At 42.3% G+C, this 15660-nt stretch overlaps 1 long non-coding RNA gene across 23 annotated transcripts in view; it reads left to right on the top strand.

Moving 5' to 3' along the window:
* Positions 1-2615: 2615 nt before the first annotated feature.
* LOC147917415 (uncharacterized) overlaps positions 2616-15660 on the top strand; it is a 225669-nt gene continuing 212624 nt past the window's right edge. For 6 of the 23 annotated variants that reach the window (XR_015549628.1, XR_015549629.1, XR_015549632.1 and 3 more), the window contains exon 1: positions 2624-2778. This is a non-coding gene — a long non-coding RNA (uncharacterized LOC147917415). The other 17 variants (XR_015549666.1, XR_015549660.1, XR_015549640.1 and 14 more) reach the window with 12 other exon arrangements.

The raw sequence follows: 15660 nt of genomic DNA, 5'->3' as shown, positions 1-15660 counted from the left end.
AATATGTGATCAATCCTGGAGAATGTTCCATGTGCATTTGAAAAGAACGTGTATTCTTCGGTTTTTGGATGGAATGCTCTGTATATATCTACTAGGTCCATCTGTTCTAGTGTGTCGTTTAAGGCCAATGTTTCCTTATTGATCTTCTGTTTGGATGATCTATCCGTTGGTGTAAGTGGAGTGTTAAAGTCCCCTACTATTATTGTGTTACTGTCTATTTCTGTTTTTATGTCTGTTAATAATTGCTTTATATATTTAGGTGCACCTACATTGGAGTGCGTAGATATTTACAAGTGTTATATCCTCTTGTTGGATTGTTCCCTTGATCATTATGTAATGCCCTTCTTTGTCTCGTTTTACAGTTTTTGTTTTAAAGTCTATTTTGTCTGATATGAGTACTGCTACCCCTGCTTTCTTTTCATTGCCATTTGCGTGGAGTATCTTTTTCCATCCCTTCACTTTCAGTTTGTGAGTGTCTTTAGGTCTGAAGTGTGTCTCTTGTATGCAGCATATATATGGGTCTTGTTTTTATCCAGTCAGCCACCCTATGCCTTTTAATTGGAGCATTTAGTCCATTGACGTTTAAAGTAGCTATTGATAAGTATGTACTTACTGCCATTTTTTAACTTTTTTTTTTTCCCTCAGTGTTTTAGTAGTCCTTCTCTGTTCCTTACTTCTTCTATACAGAATTGATGGTCACTTTAGTTTGACCTCTGTCTGAAAGCTGTACTCTTTAACTACCCTCCTCCCTCCTTTTATGTTTTTGATATCATATCCAACTTCTTTTTTGTGCATTTGTATCCATTACGTTCTAATCGTGGAAATAGATAATTTTTCCTATTTGTGGTCTTCTCTTTTCCCCTTAAATCAGTCCCTTTAACATTTCTTGTAACACTGGTTTCTTGGTGACAAACTCCTTTAATTTTTGCTTGTCTGGGAAATTTTTGATCTCTCCTTCCATTTTGAACGATAACCTTGCTGGGTAGAGTATTCTTGGCTGTAAGTTTTTTCCTTTTAGCACTTTAAATATATCATGCCATTCTCTTCTAGCCTGTAAGGTTTCTGCTGAGAAGTCAGCTGATAGCCTTATGGGGTTTCCTTTGTATGTAACTTGACATTCTCTTGCGGCTTTTAGGATTCTCTCTTTATCTTTAATTCTGGACATTTTGATTATGATGTGTCTTGGTGTGGGCCTCTTTGGGTTTATCTTGTTTGGGGCTCTCTGTGCCTCCTGTACCTGGATGTCTGTTTCCTTCCTTAGGTTAGGGAAGTTTTCATCTATTATTTCTTGAAATAGATTCTCTGCCCCTTGTCTCGCTCTTCTCCTTCCGGGACACCTATAACACGGATGTTAGTGCGCTTGATGTTGTCCCAGAGGTCCCTTAGACTGTCCTCACTCTTTTTAATTCTTTTCTCTTTTACCTGTTCACCTTGGGTAATTTCTTCTAGTCTTTCTTCCAGCTCACAGATCCGTTCTTCTGTATCCTCTACTCTGCTTTTGAGTCCCTCTAATGAATTTTTCATTTCCAGTATTGTATTCTTCATTTCTGATTGGTTCTTTTTATATCTTCCATTTCTTTGTTGACATTCTCACTGAGTTCATCTATTCTTCTCCCCAGATCAGTTAGCATCCTTAACACTCTTAGTTTGAACTCTCTGTCGGGTAGGTTGCTCATTTCTGTTTCACTTAGTTCCTTTTCTGGTGTTTTGTCCTGTTCCCTTACTTTGAATGTATTCTTTGCCTCCTCTTCTTGCCCCTTTCCCTGTCCTTGTGTCTATGTATTAGGTAGGTCAGCTACGTCTCCTGCTCTTGGATAGGTGACCTTATGTAAGTGATGGCTTAGGAGGCTTCCAGTGTGCTTCCCTCAGTTCTCAATGTTCCAGGGTGGCCCCTATGTGGGCTACGTGTGTCCTTCTATTGTGGCCTGTTAGCTCTCCCTATAGGCGCCCAGGAGGCTGAGTTATGCTCCTGGCCAGCTGTTGTAATGCTCAGCTGCTTGTAGTTGTTGTGGGCCCTTCAGTCTCTTTATCAGGTGTGAGGAGCCCCAGCACAGTTGGCTGCAAGTTCTAATACCACATCTGTGTTGCAGTATTTCTTTTAAGTGAGTAGGCCCCCAGCGTGGCAGGTTGTTAGGCTCAGGGCCTTAGAATTGCTGTAAACCTCTAGCCTATTAGGTCTCTTGTCAGCTCTCTGAGGATTGCAGCTGGGTGGGGCTGGCCTCAGGCACAGGAGCACCCAATTGTTTCAGGCTTTGGAAGGTGGGGCAAACCTCCTATGTGGGTCTTTGAGAAGCACAAGTCTTCTGCAGCTGACAAGCCCTGCCGCCCACAGGTCCACACACACAGTCAACACAGTCCTGCCCGTGTGAGTGCCCCGACCTCCCCAAGCGGACCCAGTCTCTCCACGGCGGGAGCCCCACACACTCCGCCACCACCCCACACTCTCCACCCGCTCCTTGTGCACACCCTGCCCCGCTCAAGTCAGCTCAGTTGCCAGGCTGCAGAAAATCCAGTCACCAATCTATGCAGGCCCACACGTTGCCTGAGGGTTTGTTGTTAGGTGGGGCCAGTCTCTAGGGTGGGCTGCCTGCCCTGGCTGAGCTGGATTAAATCGGTGCTCTAGCGGGTGGAGCAGACCCTGGGCTAGCAGGTCTCAGGGAAAACTCCAATGGCGTCTGTGTCAGCACGCTCACACCAGGCCACAACAATGGCCGCCGCCAATGTCCCAGTCCCTGGAGAGGTCTCACCCCTCACCGAGATGCACTCAGGGCCTATTAGGTGAGTCTCTTGTCACCAAAGCACTGTGCACCTTTCTTTCTGGTGATTTTAGGATGCTTTCTGGAACGGGTGAGTTTGTGCGCAGGCCCTTTAAGAGCCAGTTTTAGTTTCTTTGTGAGCCGGGTTTTCTGGGGATGCTCCCCAATGCTTTAGTAGCAGCAAAGTCAGATATTATGCCGCTGGTCTCGATTGTGCTGGGTCCACACAATGCCCACAGCAGGGGCGCTCCCCGGCTCAGGGCCCCGCGTCTCCAGGGAGGCTGCGTACCTGTGAGCTGCTCCCGGCGGCCGTGAAGCTGGCGGCTTGTGAAGGCGGCGTTTTTCCTCTCCGGAAGGGAGTCTCTGCCTCTTCCACCCCAGTTAGGATTGTCCGTTGTTGCAGGAGTTCCTCTCATCCAGTTTTCAGCTCTGTCTCAGGGGTAATTTTTCCACGAGTAGTTGTAAATTGGCTGTGTCCACGGAAGGAGGTGAGTTCAGAGTCTGCCTACGCCGCCATCTTGACTCCCTCCTATTATTATTATTTTTTAATTTTTTGTTTATTGCTGTAACACTGGTTTATAACATTGTAAAAATTTCAGGTGTACATCACCAATACAATGTTAAATAGGAGTGGTGAGAGTGGGTATCCTTGTCTGGTTCCTGTTCTTAGAGGGATAGCTTTCAGTTTTTTACCATTGAGGATGATATTAGCTGTGGGTTTGTCATATACGGCCTTTATTTTGTTGAGGTACTTTCCTTCTATCCCCATTTTATTCAGAGTTTTTATCATAAATGGATGCTTTATCTTGTCAAATGCTTTCTCTGCATCTATTGAGATGATCATGTGATTTTTATTCTTCATTTTATTAATGTGGTGTATCACGTTGATTGATTTGCAAATGTTGAACCATCCCTGCATCCCTGGAATAAATCCCACCTGATCATGGTGTATAATCTTTTTAATATATTGTTGTATGCGATTTGGTAGTATTTTGTTGAGGATTTTTGCATCAATGTTCATCGGTGATATTGGCCTGTAATTTTCTTTTTTTGTGTTGTCCTTGTCTGGTTTTGGTGTCAGGGTAACGTTGGCTTCATAGAATGAGTTAGGGAGCTTCCCCACCTCCTCAATTTTTTGGAAGAGTTTGAGAAGAATAGGTATTAAGTCTTCTTTGAATGTTTGGTAGAATTCACCAGGGAAGCCGTCTGGTCCTGGACTTTTATTTTTGGGGAGGTTTTTGATTACTGTTTCTATCTCCTTACTGGTGATTGGTCTATTCAAATTCTCTGTTTCTTCTTGATCCAATTTTGGAAGGTTGTATGATTCTAAGAATTTGTCCATTTCTTCCAGATTGTCAAATTGGTTGGCATATAGCTTTTCATAGTATTCTCTTATAATCTTTTGTATTTCTGAGGTGTCCATTGTAATTTCTCCTCTTTCATTTCTGATTTTACTTATTTGAGCCTTGTCTCTTCTTTTCTTGGTGAGTCTACCTAAAGGTTTGTCAATTTTGTTTATCTTCTCTAAGAACCAGCTTCTCATTTTATTGATTTTTTCTATTGTTTTTTTAGTCTCTGTTTCTCTTATTTCTGATCTGATTTTTATTATTTCCCTTCTTTCACTCAGTTTGGGCTTTGTTTGTTCTTCTTTTTCCAGTTCCTTTAGGTGCAATGTTAGATTGTTTATTTGAGATTTTTCTTTTTTGTTGTGATAGGCCTATATTGCTATAAACTTCCCTCTTAGAACTGCTTTTGCTGTATCCCATGAATTCTGGCATGTTGTATTTTCATTTTCATTTGTCTCCAAGTATTTTTTGATTTCTCCTTGGATTTTTTCATTGACCCAATTGTTGTCCAGTAGCATTTTGTTTAATCTCAACATATTTCTGGCTTTTCTGATTTTCTTCCTATAGTTGATTTCTAGTTTCATACCTTTGTGGTCAGAAAAGATATTTAGTATTATTTTAATCTTCTTAAATTTACGGAGACTTGTTTTGTGGCCTAATATGTGATCAGTCTTGGAGAATGTTCCACGTGCATTTGAAAAGAAAGTGTATTCTTAGGTTTTTGGCTGGAATGTGCTGTATATATCTACTAGGTCCATCTGTTCTAGTGTGTCATTTAAGGCCAATGTTTCCTCATTGATCTTCTGTTTGGATGATCTGTCCGTTGGTGTAAGTGGAGTGTTAAAGTCCCCTACTATTATTGTGTTACTGTCTATTTCTCTTTTTATGTCTGTTAATAATTGCTTTATATATTTAGGTGCTCCTGCTTTGGGTGCATAGATATTTACAAGTGTTATGTCCTCTTGTTGGATTGTTACCTTGATCATTATATAGTGCCCATCTTTGTCTCTTTTTACAGTTTTTTTTTTTTTTTAAATTTTTTTAAATTTATTTTTCCCCCAAAGTCCCAGTAGATATTTGTATGTTATAGCTGCACATCCCTCTAGTTGCTGTATGTGGGACGTGGCCTCAGCATGGCCGGAGAAGCAGTGCGTCGGTGCGCACCTGGGATCCGCACCCGGGCCGCCAGTAGCGGAATGCGCACACTTAACCGCTAAGCCACAGGGCCGGCCCATACAGTTTTTGTTTTAAAGTCTATTTTGTGTGATATAAGTATTGCTACCCCAGCTTTCTTTTCATTGCCATTAGCATGGAGTATCTTTTTCCATCCCTTTACTTTCAGTTTGAATGTCTTTAGGTCTGAAATGTGTCTCTTGTATGCAGCGTATATATGTGTCTTGTTTTTTTATCCAATCAGCCACCCTATGCCTTTTAATTGGAGCATTGAGTCCATTGGCATTTAAAGTAGCTATTGATAAATATGTACTTATTGCCGTTTTTTAACTTTTTTTTTCTCGGTGTTTTAGTAGTTCTTCTCTGTTCCTTTCTTCTTCTCTTGCTCCTTTCCCTTGTGGTTTGATGGCTTTCTTTAGTTTTATGTTTGGTTCCTTTCTCTTAGTTTTTTGTGTATTTATTATAGGTATCTAGTTTATGATTACCATGGGGTTCATATGTAGTAACCTACATATATAGCAGTCTATATTAAGCTGATAGTCTATTTAGCTTGACCTCTGTCTGAAAGCTCTACTCTTTAACTCCCTTCCTCCAACATTTTATGTTTTTGATATCATATCTGACCTCTTTTTTTTGTGCATTTGTATCCATTACCCTCTTCTCATGGAAATAGATAATTTTTCCTATTTGTGGTCTTTTCTTTTCCCCTTAAATAAGTCCCTTTAGCATTTCTTGTAGTACTGGTTTCTTGGTGACAAACTCTTTTAATTTTTGGTTGTCTGAGAAACTTTTTCTCTCTTCCATTTTGAATGCTAACCTTGCTGGGTAGAGTATTCTTGGCTGTAGGTTTTTTCATTTTAGCACTTTAAATATATCATGCCACTCTTTTCTAGCCTGTAAGGTTTTTGCAGAGAAGTCAGCTGATGGCCTTATGGGGTTTCCTTGGTATGGAACTTGTCTTTCTCTTGCTGCTTTTAGGATTCTCTATTTATCTTTAATTGTGGACATTTTAATTATGCTGGGCCTCTTTGGGTTTATCTTGTTTGGTGCTCTCTGTGCTTCCTGTACCTGGATGTCTTTTTCTTTCCTTAGGTTAGGGAAGTTTTCAGCAATTATTTCTTCAAATAGATTCTCTACCCCTCTGTCTCACTCTTCTCCTTCTGGGACACCTATAACACGGATGTTAGTGTGCTCGATGTTGTCCCAGAGGTCCCTTAGACTGTCCTCACTCTTTTTAATTCTTTTCTCTTTTATCTGTTCAGCTTGGGTGATTTCTTCTAGTCTTCTGTCCAGCTCGCAGATCCATTCTTTTGTATCCTCTACTCTGCTTTTGAGTCCCTCTAGTGAATTTTTCATTTACAGTATTATATTCTTCATTTCTGATTGGTTCTTTTTTATATCTTCCATTTCTTTGTTGACGTTCTCACTGAGTTCATCCATTCTTCTCCCAAGATCAGTGAGCATCCCCAACACTCTTTGTTTGAACTCTCTGTCAGGTAGTTTGCTCACTTCTGTTTCACTTATTTCCTTTTCTGGGATTTTGTCCTATTCCCTTACTTGGAATGTATTCCTTTGCCTCCTCATTTTGCCTCTTTCTCTGTGCTTGTGTCTATGTATTAGGTAGGTCAGCTACATCTCCTGCTCTTGGATAGGTGACCTTATATAAGTGGTGTCTTATGAGGCCTTGCAGTGTGCTTCCCTCTGTTCCGAATGTTCCAGGAGTGACCCCTATGTGGGCTATGTGTGTCCTTCTGTTGTGGCGGGGTTGTTCTTCCTGTAGGTGCCCAGGGAGGCTGAGCTACGCCCCTTGCCAGCTGTTGTAATGCTCAGCTGCTTGTAGTAGTTGTGGGTCCTTCAGTCTCCTTATCGGGTGTGGGGAACCCCAGCACAGTTGGCTGCAAGGTCTAATAGCACATTCCTAATGCCATATTTCTATTAAATGCGTAGGCCCCCCACGTGGCAAGTTGTTAGACTCAGGGGCTTACAATTGCTATAAGCCTCTAGCCTTTAGGTCTCTTGTCAGCTCTCTGAGGATTGCAGCTGGGTGGGCCTGGCCTCAGGCATGGGAGCACCCAATTATTTAGGCTTTGGAAGGTGGGGCCAACCCCCTGTGTGGCTCTTTGAGAAGCACAAGTCTTCTGCAGCTGACAAGCCCTGCCACCCACAGTTCCACACACACAGTCAACACAGTCCTACCCTGTGCATGCCCCCTGACCTCCTAAAGTGGACCCAGTCTCTCCAAGGCGGGAGCCCAACACACTCCACCACCGCCTCCCACTCTCCACTCGCTCCTTGTGCATGCCCTGCCCACAGAGGTGGACCCAGTCCCAAGGCTGTGGAGAATCCAGGCAGCTCCCTTAGAAGGCCCACAAGTTGCCGGAGGGCTTGTTGTTGGGTGGGGCCAGTCCCTAGGGTGGGCTGCCTGTCCTGGCTGAGTGGGATTAAATCGGTGCTCTAGTGGGTGGGGCAGACCCTGGGCTAGCAGGCCCCAGGGAGAACTCCAATGGTGTCCGCCAACATCTGTGTCAGCACGCCCACACCAGGTCACAACAATGGCCACCGCCAATGTCCCAGTCCCTGGAGAGGTCTCACCTCTCACCAAGATGCACACAGGGCCTATCAGGTGAGTTTCTTTTCACCAAAGCACTGTGCATCTTTCTTTCTGGTGATTTTAGGTTGCTTTCTGAAACGGGTGAGCTTGTGCGTGGGCCCTTTAAGAGCCGGCGTTAATTTCTTTGTGAACCAGCTTTTCTGGGGGTACTCCCCTATGTTTTAGTAGCAGGCAAAGTCAGATATTATGCCACTCATCTCGATTGTGCTGGGTCCACAAAATGCCCACAGCGGGGGCGCTCCCCGGTGCAGGGCCCCGCTCCTCCAGGGAGGGCTGTGGACCTCTGGGTTACTCCCGAGCAGCCGTGTGGCGCTGCGGCTTGTGAAGGTGGCGTTTTTTCTCTCCAGAAGGGAGTTTCTGCCTCTTCCACCTCAATTAGGATTGTCTTTTGTTGCAGGAGTTCCCCTTATCCAGTTTTCAGTTCTGTCTCGGGGTAAATTTTCCATGAGTAGTTGTAAATTGGCTGTGTCCACGGGAGGAGGTGAGTTCAGAGTCTGCCTGCGCCGCCATCTTGACCCTGAGGGCTCCTTTATGTTCACTCTCTTTTTCATTTCTTCAGTTCTTCCAGTCCAGTGAGTCTTCCAGTTGCCACCGCCTCTGTGGGTCCAGTTATCAGGCCTGCCCAGGCTTCTGTGGCACAGGCTGGGTATGAGGTATAGTACAGGAAAGAAGAGGAAGCCAGCATTGGACCAAGTGCCAGGAGAACTTACCCAGTGTGGTCCCTGGGGGAGGGGACAATAGTCCCAATTACAGGGTCCAAGGAGTTGGCTGGATTGGGTTCAATCTGGCTGCTCTTGATAAGTGGAAGGAAGCTGGTGTTTACTGAGGACCTGTATGCCCTAGGCCCTTTTCACATGTCATCTCATTTAAGTTTGAAACAAATGAATAAGGTAGATATTTTAGAGTTCAGGAAACCGAAGTTCAGAGAGACTTAAATGACTTGCTCAAGGTCATTTGATATCTCTGACGGCAGAGATGGTGGTGAAGAGTGAGTGCTGTAGCAGGTATCACTAGTTTGCTAATAAATATTCATTCTCCCTTCTTCCTTAGTAAGAGAACCCCAAGTTTTAGCCAGGCTTGTTGCAGCATGGAATACAACTATTTATCTTTATTTCCAGTGCAACTAGATACAGCAAGGTGACCAAACTCTACCAATGAGATGTAAGTGGAAGTGTTGTATAGGACTGCCTGGAAGTTTCTTTTAAAAAAAAAAAAGGTGATGTGGTTTCTTATTTGTTTCTTCCATCCTGCTGTTTGGAATGTGGATGTAATGGCTGGAGCTCTAGCTGCTATCTGGACCATAAATGATTTTGAGAGTGAAGATCATGCACCAGGATCAGGGAGGAAAGATGAGACCTTGAGTATAAGATGGTGCTTTGCCCATCATTTCAGCCCTGGATTGCTTAACTCCAGATGTCTTATGTGTAAGAGACATAAATTCTTTCTCTTTTCTAAGAATTTAAGCCATTCTCTTGTGGGGTTTTTCTGCTATATCTAGCTGAACCTTGTCCTAACTGGTATGAATGGTAACTCCACTTGGCAGGAAAAGTCATTTCCTACTTGGAATATAGGACCTTAAATGGATCTCCATTGCACATAAATATGAATATAATGTAGTTATTTTTTTTTAAATAACACCATTAAACTCCACATCTCCCTTCTAGCAGCAGTACTTAAGAAATGGCTCACGGCCTTTCTGTTTAACCACTTCATTGCCAGTACTGTTGTGGAACACACACAAACATGCTTTTAACTGACACTCCTTTGGTTGACAGGTATTAAACTTCTTACATTCGGAGTTGCTGTCGGGGATGCAAATCTTTAGTCTCCAGTTCCTACATCCTCTAGTTCCCTGCAGCCTCATAAAAAATTGCAGCTTCTACCCAGTTGTATTTTAAAAGAAAACTTACCTTTTTTTTGCACATCTTTTAGGAAAAGGCTTATTCTTGGACTGAAAGGAAGATTTCAACTCAGCTGGGGTGAGTGACTGGATCTCTCACCTGTGGCGTTTTTGTTCTGAGGACACTTCACAACCAAAATGAACACTGCAGTAGAGCAAATACAGATCAGACCCAGGGAGCCATTGGAATGAATGTTTACATCTGACTCTGATTACAATAAGCAATGTGGCCTAGCTGGGAAATGCTGTATTTTCACAATTGACAGACCAATCAGCCTGCAGCAATCAGCAAAAGGCGGCTTATTTTGAGCAAAAACATCCATCAGACTGTGATGAGAAAAGCAGAGCTGCAATCAGTGGCAGGTTCTTCGAAGAGCTGCTGATGAAAAATGGCTTTTACACATATCAAGTGGAGAAGAAACTGCTGCTCATTTTTTTTAGCCTCATTTGCATGCATGGACAACAACACCAGAAACTTTTTTGACATGAAAGAGAATGATACAATAGTTCTATCATGAGTGGGACTTTTCTGTCCTCATCATAAAATAGTATACCCAGTCTGTGGAAGGAATATATTAGGTTTTAAAGAGGCAAGATAATAAGCAATTTCAAAGGAAGATCTTACATTCATTCCAAATGTTTTATGCAGATGTATTGTTTTCACTGGTATTATAATAGAAGAATTCTATTGATGTAACCAATAGAATGGAGATTTTTGATAAGATTTCTAGTCTTATCTATAGTAGCACTATTCCATATGACTAAAAAATTAGAACTATTTAGCTCTGTGAATTCTTCCACTGAACGATATATCATGAAACTCTGTGGATTCAAAGTTTTTGATCTGAAATGAAAGAACAGGTTGTTCAGGTAAAAATCTTCAGCTTTCTTCTTTAGATAGAATTTCCTGCTGTGGTTCTGAGATTCTTGGTTTTGACATGTGTTAAAATATTTGGAAGTTTTCCTTAAGTGGCAGAAAGAGATGTTAAAGATACAAAATGGTCTCCAGTTTTAAGCACTGAATTTCTGTCTCTGTAAGGCCCACTAACTATACAAGGAGGCGTTTAGAACCGGGACCTGATCTTGGGCCATCTAGGCTGTTCTGTTTGGTTCTGTGTTACCTCCTATAGGGGAGCTGTGGGAAGAAAGCAAGGTAGTATATTGGTTGGGGTTTATAGCATCTAAAGTCTTTATTCAAAAGCATGAGCTTTCTCTCCTCTTTCTCATCTCCCATCTGGTAGTTCCTGGATTAGGTCTTGGCTTTTGTATTTGATCAGTTTCCTCTATTTAAGTCCCTGAAGATGGATCGTTTTTCTTTATGGGTTTGCTGAAAAGTAAAATAAGCAATCCCAACAGGCTGTCTCTTCAAACAAGGGGAAAATTAATACTTTGACCTAAGAGGACACTAATCACAAAAAGAATAATATGCATTTTAAGCAAAGATAAGATCCCAGTTGCCTCAGGCATGATAGACTATCGGTTTCTCCTTTCCTGCCATGTACAATAGCTGAGGATCTAACAGGTGGACTGTGGAGCTCAGGCAAAAACGTTGTGCAGAGGTTGCTGTTCCGAAGGGTGAGGCTACTTTCCTGTCCTTGATTATTCTCCCTAGGTTTTGTTTATATCTTATGTAGAGTTAGAAAGATGCCATGCAGAATGCCCTTGGCCACTCACTCGTTGGCTAATGTAAGCATTTTATCCAACTGCTCCTTCAGTTTGCAGCAACCAAGGAATGAGTGCTCTGGTCAGCTATTGGTTAAATTGTAAGCAATTTCAGAGAAAGTTTCAGAGAAGTCTGGGACTAGTTGCTGATATATCATCCAAAGAGCAGGAGTGTCTAGAAAAAAACATATCCTGCTATTTATTATTTTTTGTATTGAATTATTCCCTTAGGCTGAGTGCCAGCACTGTTGCCCTGGTTACAAAAACCAACTTGGTAGATCGGGGGCATGGTAGACATGCCAACATGAGCAGTTAAAATGGCAAATGCCAGACTCTATAATGTGTGGACAGATGTTTGTGCCAAGTGTCAAAAATAGCCTTGCCACAGGGAGGTAGTGGCGATCTGAGGCTTCTCTTCAGAGCTCCCTGAGTTTCCATGTGGGAGTTGAATGGGAAGTTGTAGAGCATGTCCCCGTCAGTGATAGGGCCTCTGTGTCCTTTGATACTTTTGGGGTGACAGTAGCAAGCCTGTAGGACTTATGGTCCTGGTGTCTTCTTTCAGTTCTCTAGGTGGCATATTATATGATAGTATGAGGAAAATATGCCTGCAATTCAAGCAGAAAGAATTCTAGAAGATTCACTTCATAGTCTTTACTCCCTGAGGTATGTAGAATGACAATAGCAGTGAAACCTTAAACTGTTCATTTGGATAGGGCAGCCACTGTGCACTTGGATATGACTGTTCTTTTTATCAAATCTCCTGTTATTTGCATTTATATGGTATCTTTCTTCTAAAACTCTTAAAGCAATTTTAGTTTCACAATACTTGTGTGAATTGGATAAGAAGAAACACACTTCATTTTGAGGTTAAGATAAAAGACAGAAATTGTCAATGGCTCTCCTCAATGGAACAGAGCATAGTGGGTGCTCAAACAGTTTTCCCCACATTGATTTCCCTGGAAGTCTCAAAGAGAAGGTTAGTAAAGAAGAGATTCTGATCCTGGGGTCCAGACAAGCTGGGGAAAGTGTCCATTGGTAGACTTCAGCTTCTGTGAATGCCCTGAGAGAATGTACAAACTGTAGTCCTCCTGGGCTGAGGGTGTGCAGTTCTTACTAGATTCTCACAGGGCTTAAGGATCATTGCCTGGAGCAGTGCTCCTCAAATCTCTGGTACATCTGAATCAGTTGGGATGTTTGTCAAAAATTCCTGGCCACACATCCAGAAGTTCTGAGTTCATAAGTTTGAGGGGGGTTCCCGGGACCTGAATTGTAACATCAAGTGATTCCAATTCTGGTGAATCAAGAGACACACTTAGAGAAACATTGGCCTAGCCCCTTGAGGAGAGCTAAATAAATAAGTGACTGATTGGGATCTTTGGACTTTATTGTTTCAGATTGTGGAAGAGATTCAAGTGCAGGGCCAGAGAGAGGGAACAGAGATTGTAATAATGGCATAGAACACAAGAAATTTTGTCGATGTCTTAAAACCAGAATTGTATTTCAAGGGAAGTTAGGCTATAGGTCTTTGAGAGTGAATGATTTAAATGGAAAATAATACACCTTATACAAGAATGGTTTAAAAGATGCAGGATAATAGTGTTAGTAGGAAGAGTAGTATTTTTAGATTTTTCTTATCTATTTTTTTATTGAGGTAACATTGGTTTAGAACATTATATAAATTTCAGGTGTACATCGTTATATTTCGATTTCTGTGTAACTACATGATGTTCACCACCTGAAGACTAATTACCTTCTTATCTATTTTCTATGGTCCTTAACTCAGAAAAATAGGAGCTGCTGGCAGGAAACAAATGCTCAATGAAGTCATTAAATATTAGGTAGCTGGAAATTGAAATCTTGTCATTAATTAGAACTTAAGAAATAACGTCTGGTAAAGAAGACCATTTCATTGCATTGCTGGGGGATATAAGTTAGCTGAACAAAGTTCTGTTCTAAAGCAGCAAAGTATTTTGGGATTTTTCATCTTTACAAACCCATGGAAGTATAGCACATGTAGGGGGATTTTATTCTGTTGAAGGGAGCACTTCTGTTTCCTTCCCACAAACATATGTGTTTGACAAGAAGTTCTATGAAACTATTGTTCTAAACACAGTCATACCTGAACTGGGAGACCATCCAGATCCAATGTAAACTGATGGGTTGACCAGCTAGAGGAATACAGTTTATCCCACCCACCCCCACCAGATCTTCACACTTTCCTCCAGGAACTACTCATGTCAAAGCCTGACAAAGTCCTCTTGTTACTCTGTCATCATCGATGCTACCAAATATACCTTGATGTGTGTGGCACCACACTTAAGGAAAATTGCTTCGTGACCTTTTATTTAAAGCTATAATAATGTTAGCTCTATGACTTCTTTGCTCGTTACTTTGTCATTTAGTTTGGTTGAAAGAATATGATGTGGTGGTGAGTCAATTGCTCTGAAACCTCACTGCAATCTGTGAAGTACTATATTTGTAAAGTACCTTTTGGGAAGTACATAGTGTCTTTTTAAATTTAACAGAGCATTTTCCTGTAAATGTATTGACACACACTTAGAGCACAGAATTCTGGAGACTGGCAAGATCTTTTGAGAATTCATGTGCGTGGCTGATGAAACACCACGATTTGTTGGGAAAAAGCTTTTATGAAATTAAATCACATTAAAAGAGAAGTGAGCTTTCTTATGCAGGTATAATGTACCCTAATGTAAAGTTGTAGCTAATTATCCTGAAGCCAGACTTTGAGGAGAGCAGAGAAGAGTCTTGGCTGAAGGGATCTCTATCCTTCAGGTTGGCCTGAGCCAATGAAGTCTTCCTGCCATCTTTCCCTGGTCCAATTTTTGGTAATCCTACTCTTCTTCCACCCTGTTAACATCACCCCCCCCACCCCCCGCAACACACACACATGACGTCCTATTCATGGTTGCATGCCCGGTACTGTGAAACTGGCACACAGTCAGGCTGAATAGATAGTTGTTAAATGAATTGATGAATGTGTAAAAATATCCAATGGCTTTCCATCAATCTCTGGATAAAAGTCAAAGTCTTTACAATGACCTACAAAGCCTGGGCTGATCTGGCTCTGGTTACTGCTCTGACTTCATCTCTTCAAACTCTCCCCTTCACTCGTTCTGCTCCAGCTACACTGGCCTCCTTGCAGCTCCTCAGATAAGCCAGGCCTACTTTCACCTCAGGGCCTTTGCACTTGCTGTTCCCTCTGCCTGGAATGCTCTTTTTCCAGATATCTACATGGCTACTTTCTCACCAATAAGTCTTCTCAGTGAAGTCTTCTTACTCCTTATCCCCTATTTCTGATGTCTACCTATTGTTACATAACAAGCCACCCTAGAAGTTAGTGGTTTAAACAGCAAGATTTGTTATTTAAGATAATCCTGCAGGAAGAGTGGATGCTTCTTCTCCGCCTGGGAGTAACTACTTTCCTCTGGAAGCTCTGGTGGTACATCTTGGTTCTCCTCCACGTGGCTTCTCTCTCTACTTGATGGCTCATCTTCCAGGGCCTCTCCACATCGCTGTCTCTCCAGCAGAATAGTTAGCCTTGCTTAAATCGTGGAAGCTGGCTTCCAAGTAGGAGTGTTCCAAGAGGACAGGACCCAAGGTGACCTGCTTATCAAACCTCTGCTTGCATCACACTTGTTAATGTCCTGTTGGCCAAAGCCAGTCCATGGCCAAGGCCAGAGTCAATGTGGGAGGAGATTACACAGGGTGAACACCTGGAGGTATGGTTCATTAGAGGCTACCAACCTAACAGTCTACCCCAGTGCCCTCTGGCCCCAAGTGATTCACATCCCTTCTACAAAATACATTCACCATCCTCCAAACTCCCTCAAAGTCTCATCCATTGAAGCCTCCCGCTAGGCTCTAGCTTCAGGGTCATGCCATTTAGAGCACGTGCAGGTGTGGCTGAGGTGTGTGGGTGCAATTCCTCGGGTGCTGCTCCTGAAGTGTGGCTCCAAAGGTGTAGCTGCCTATAACTGAGTTGGCAAGATCATTCTTTGGCTCTTGGCCCCTAGTTTGGACATGCAGCATATGTCTTCCTTTCCAGTGGTCAACAGGATTTAGTATGCTTACCTTAACTCCTTCTTTTCTTCTGTAATGTAAATATTTCCTTCTTGATCTATTCTCAGAAAAGACAGAGAATCTCGTTAAATTGTAGTGCTACACTTTGATAATTACCAGTTTCCTCTTTAC

Source organism: Ceratotherium simum, chromosome 3 (genome assembly GCF_057802395.1).
Source record: "Ceratotherium simum simum isolate JZ-2026a chromosome 3, ASM5780239v1, whole genome shotgun sequence".
NCBI classification, from domain to species: domain Eukaryota; kingdom Metazoa; phylum Chordata; class Mammalia; order Perissodactyla; family Rhinocerotidae; genus Ceratotherium; species Ceratotherium simum.
Note: the sequence above shows the minus strand (reverse complement) of the source record. Positions and strands in the feature narration are given on the sequence as shown.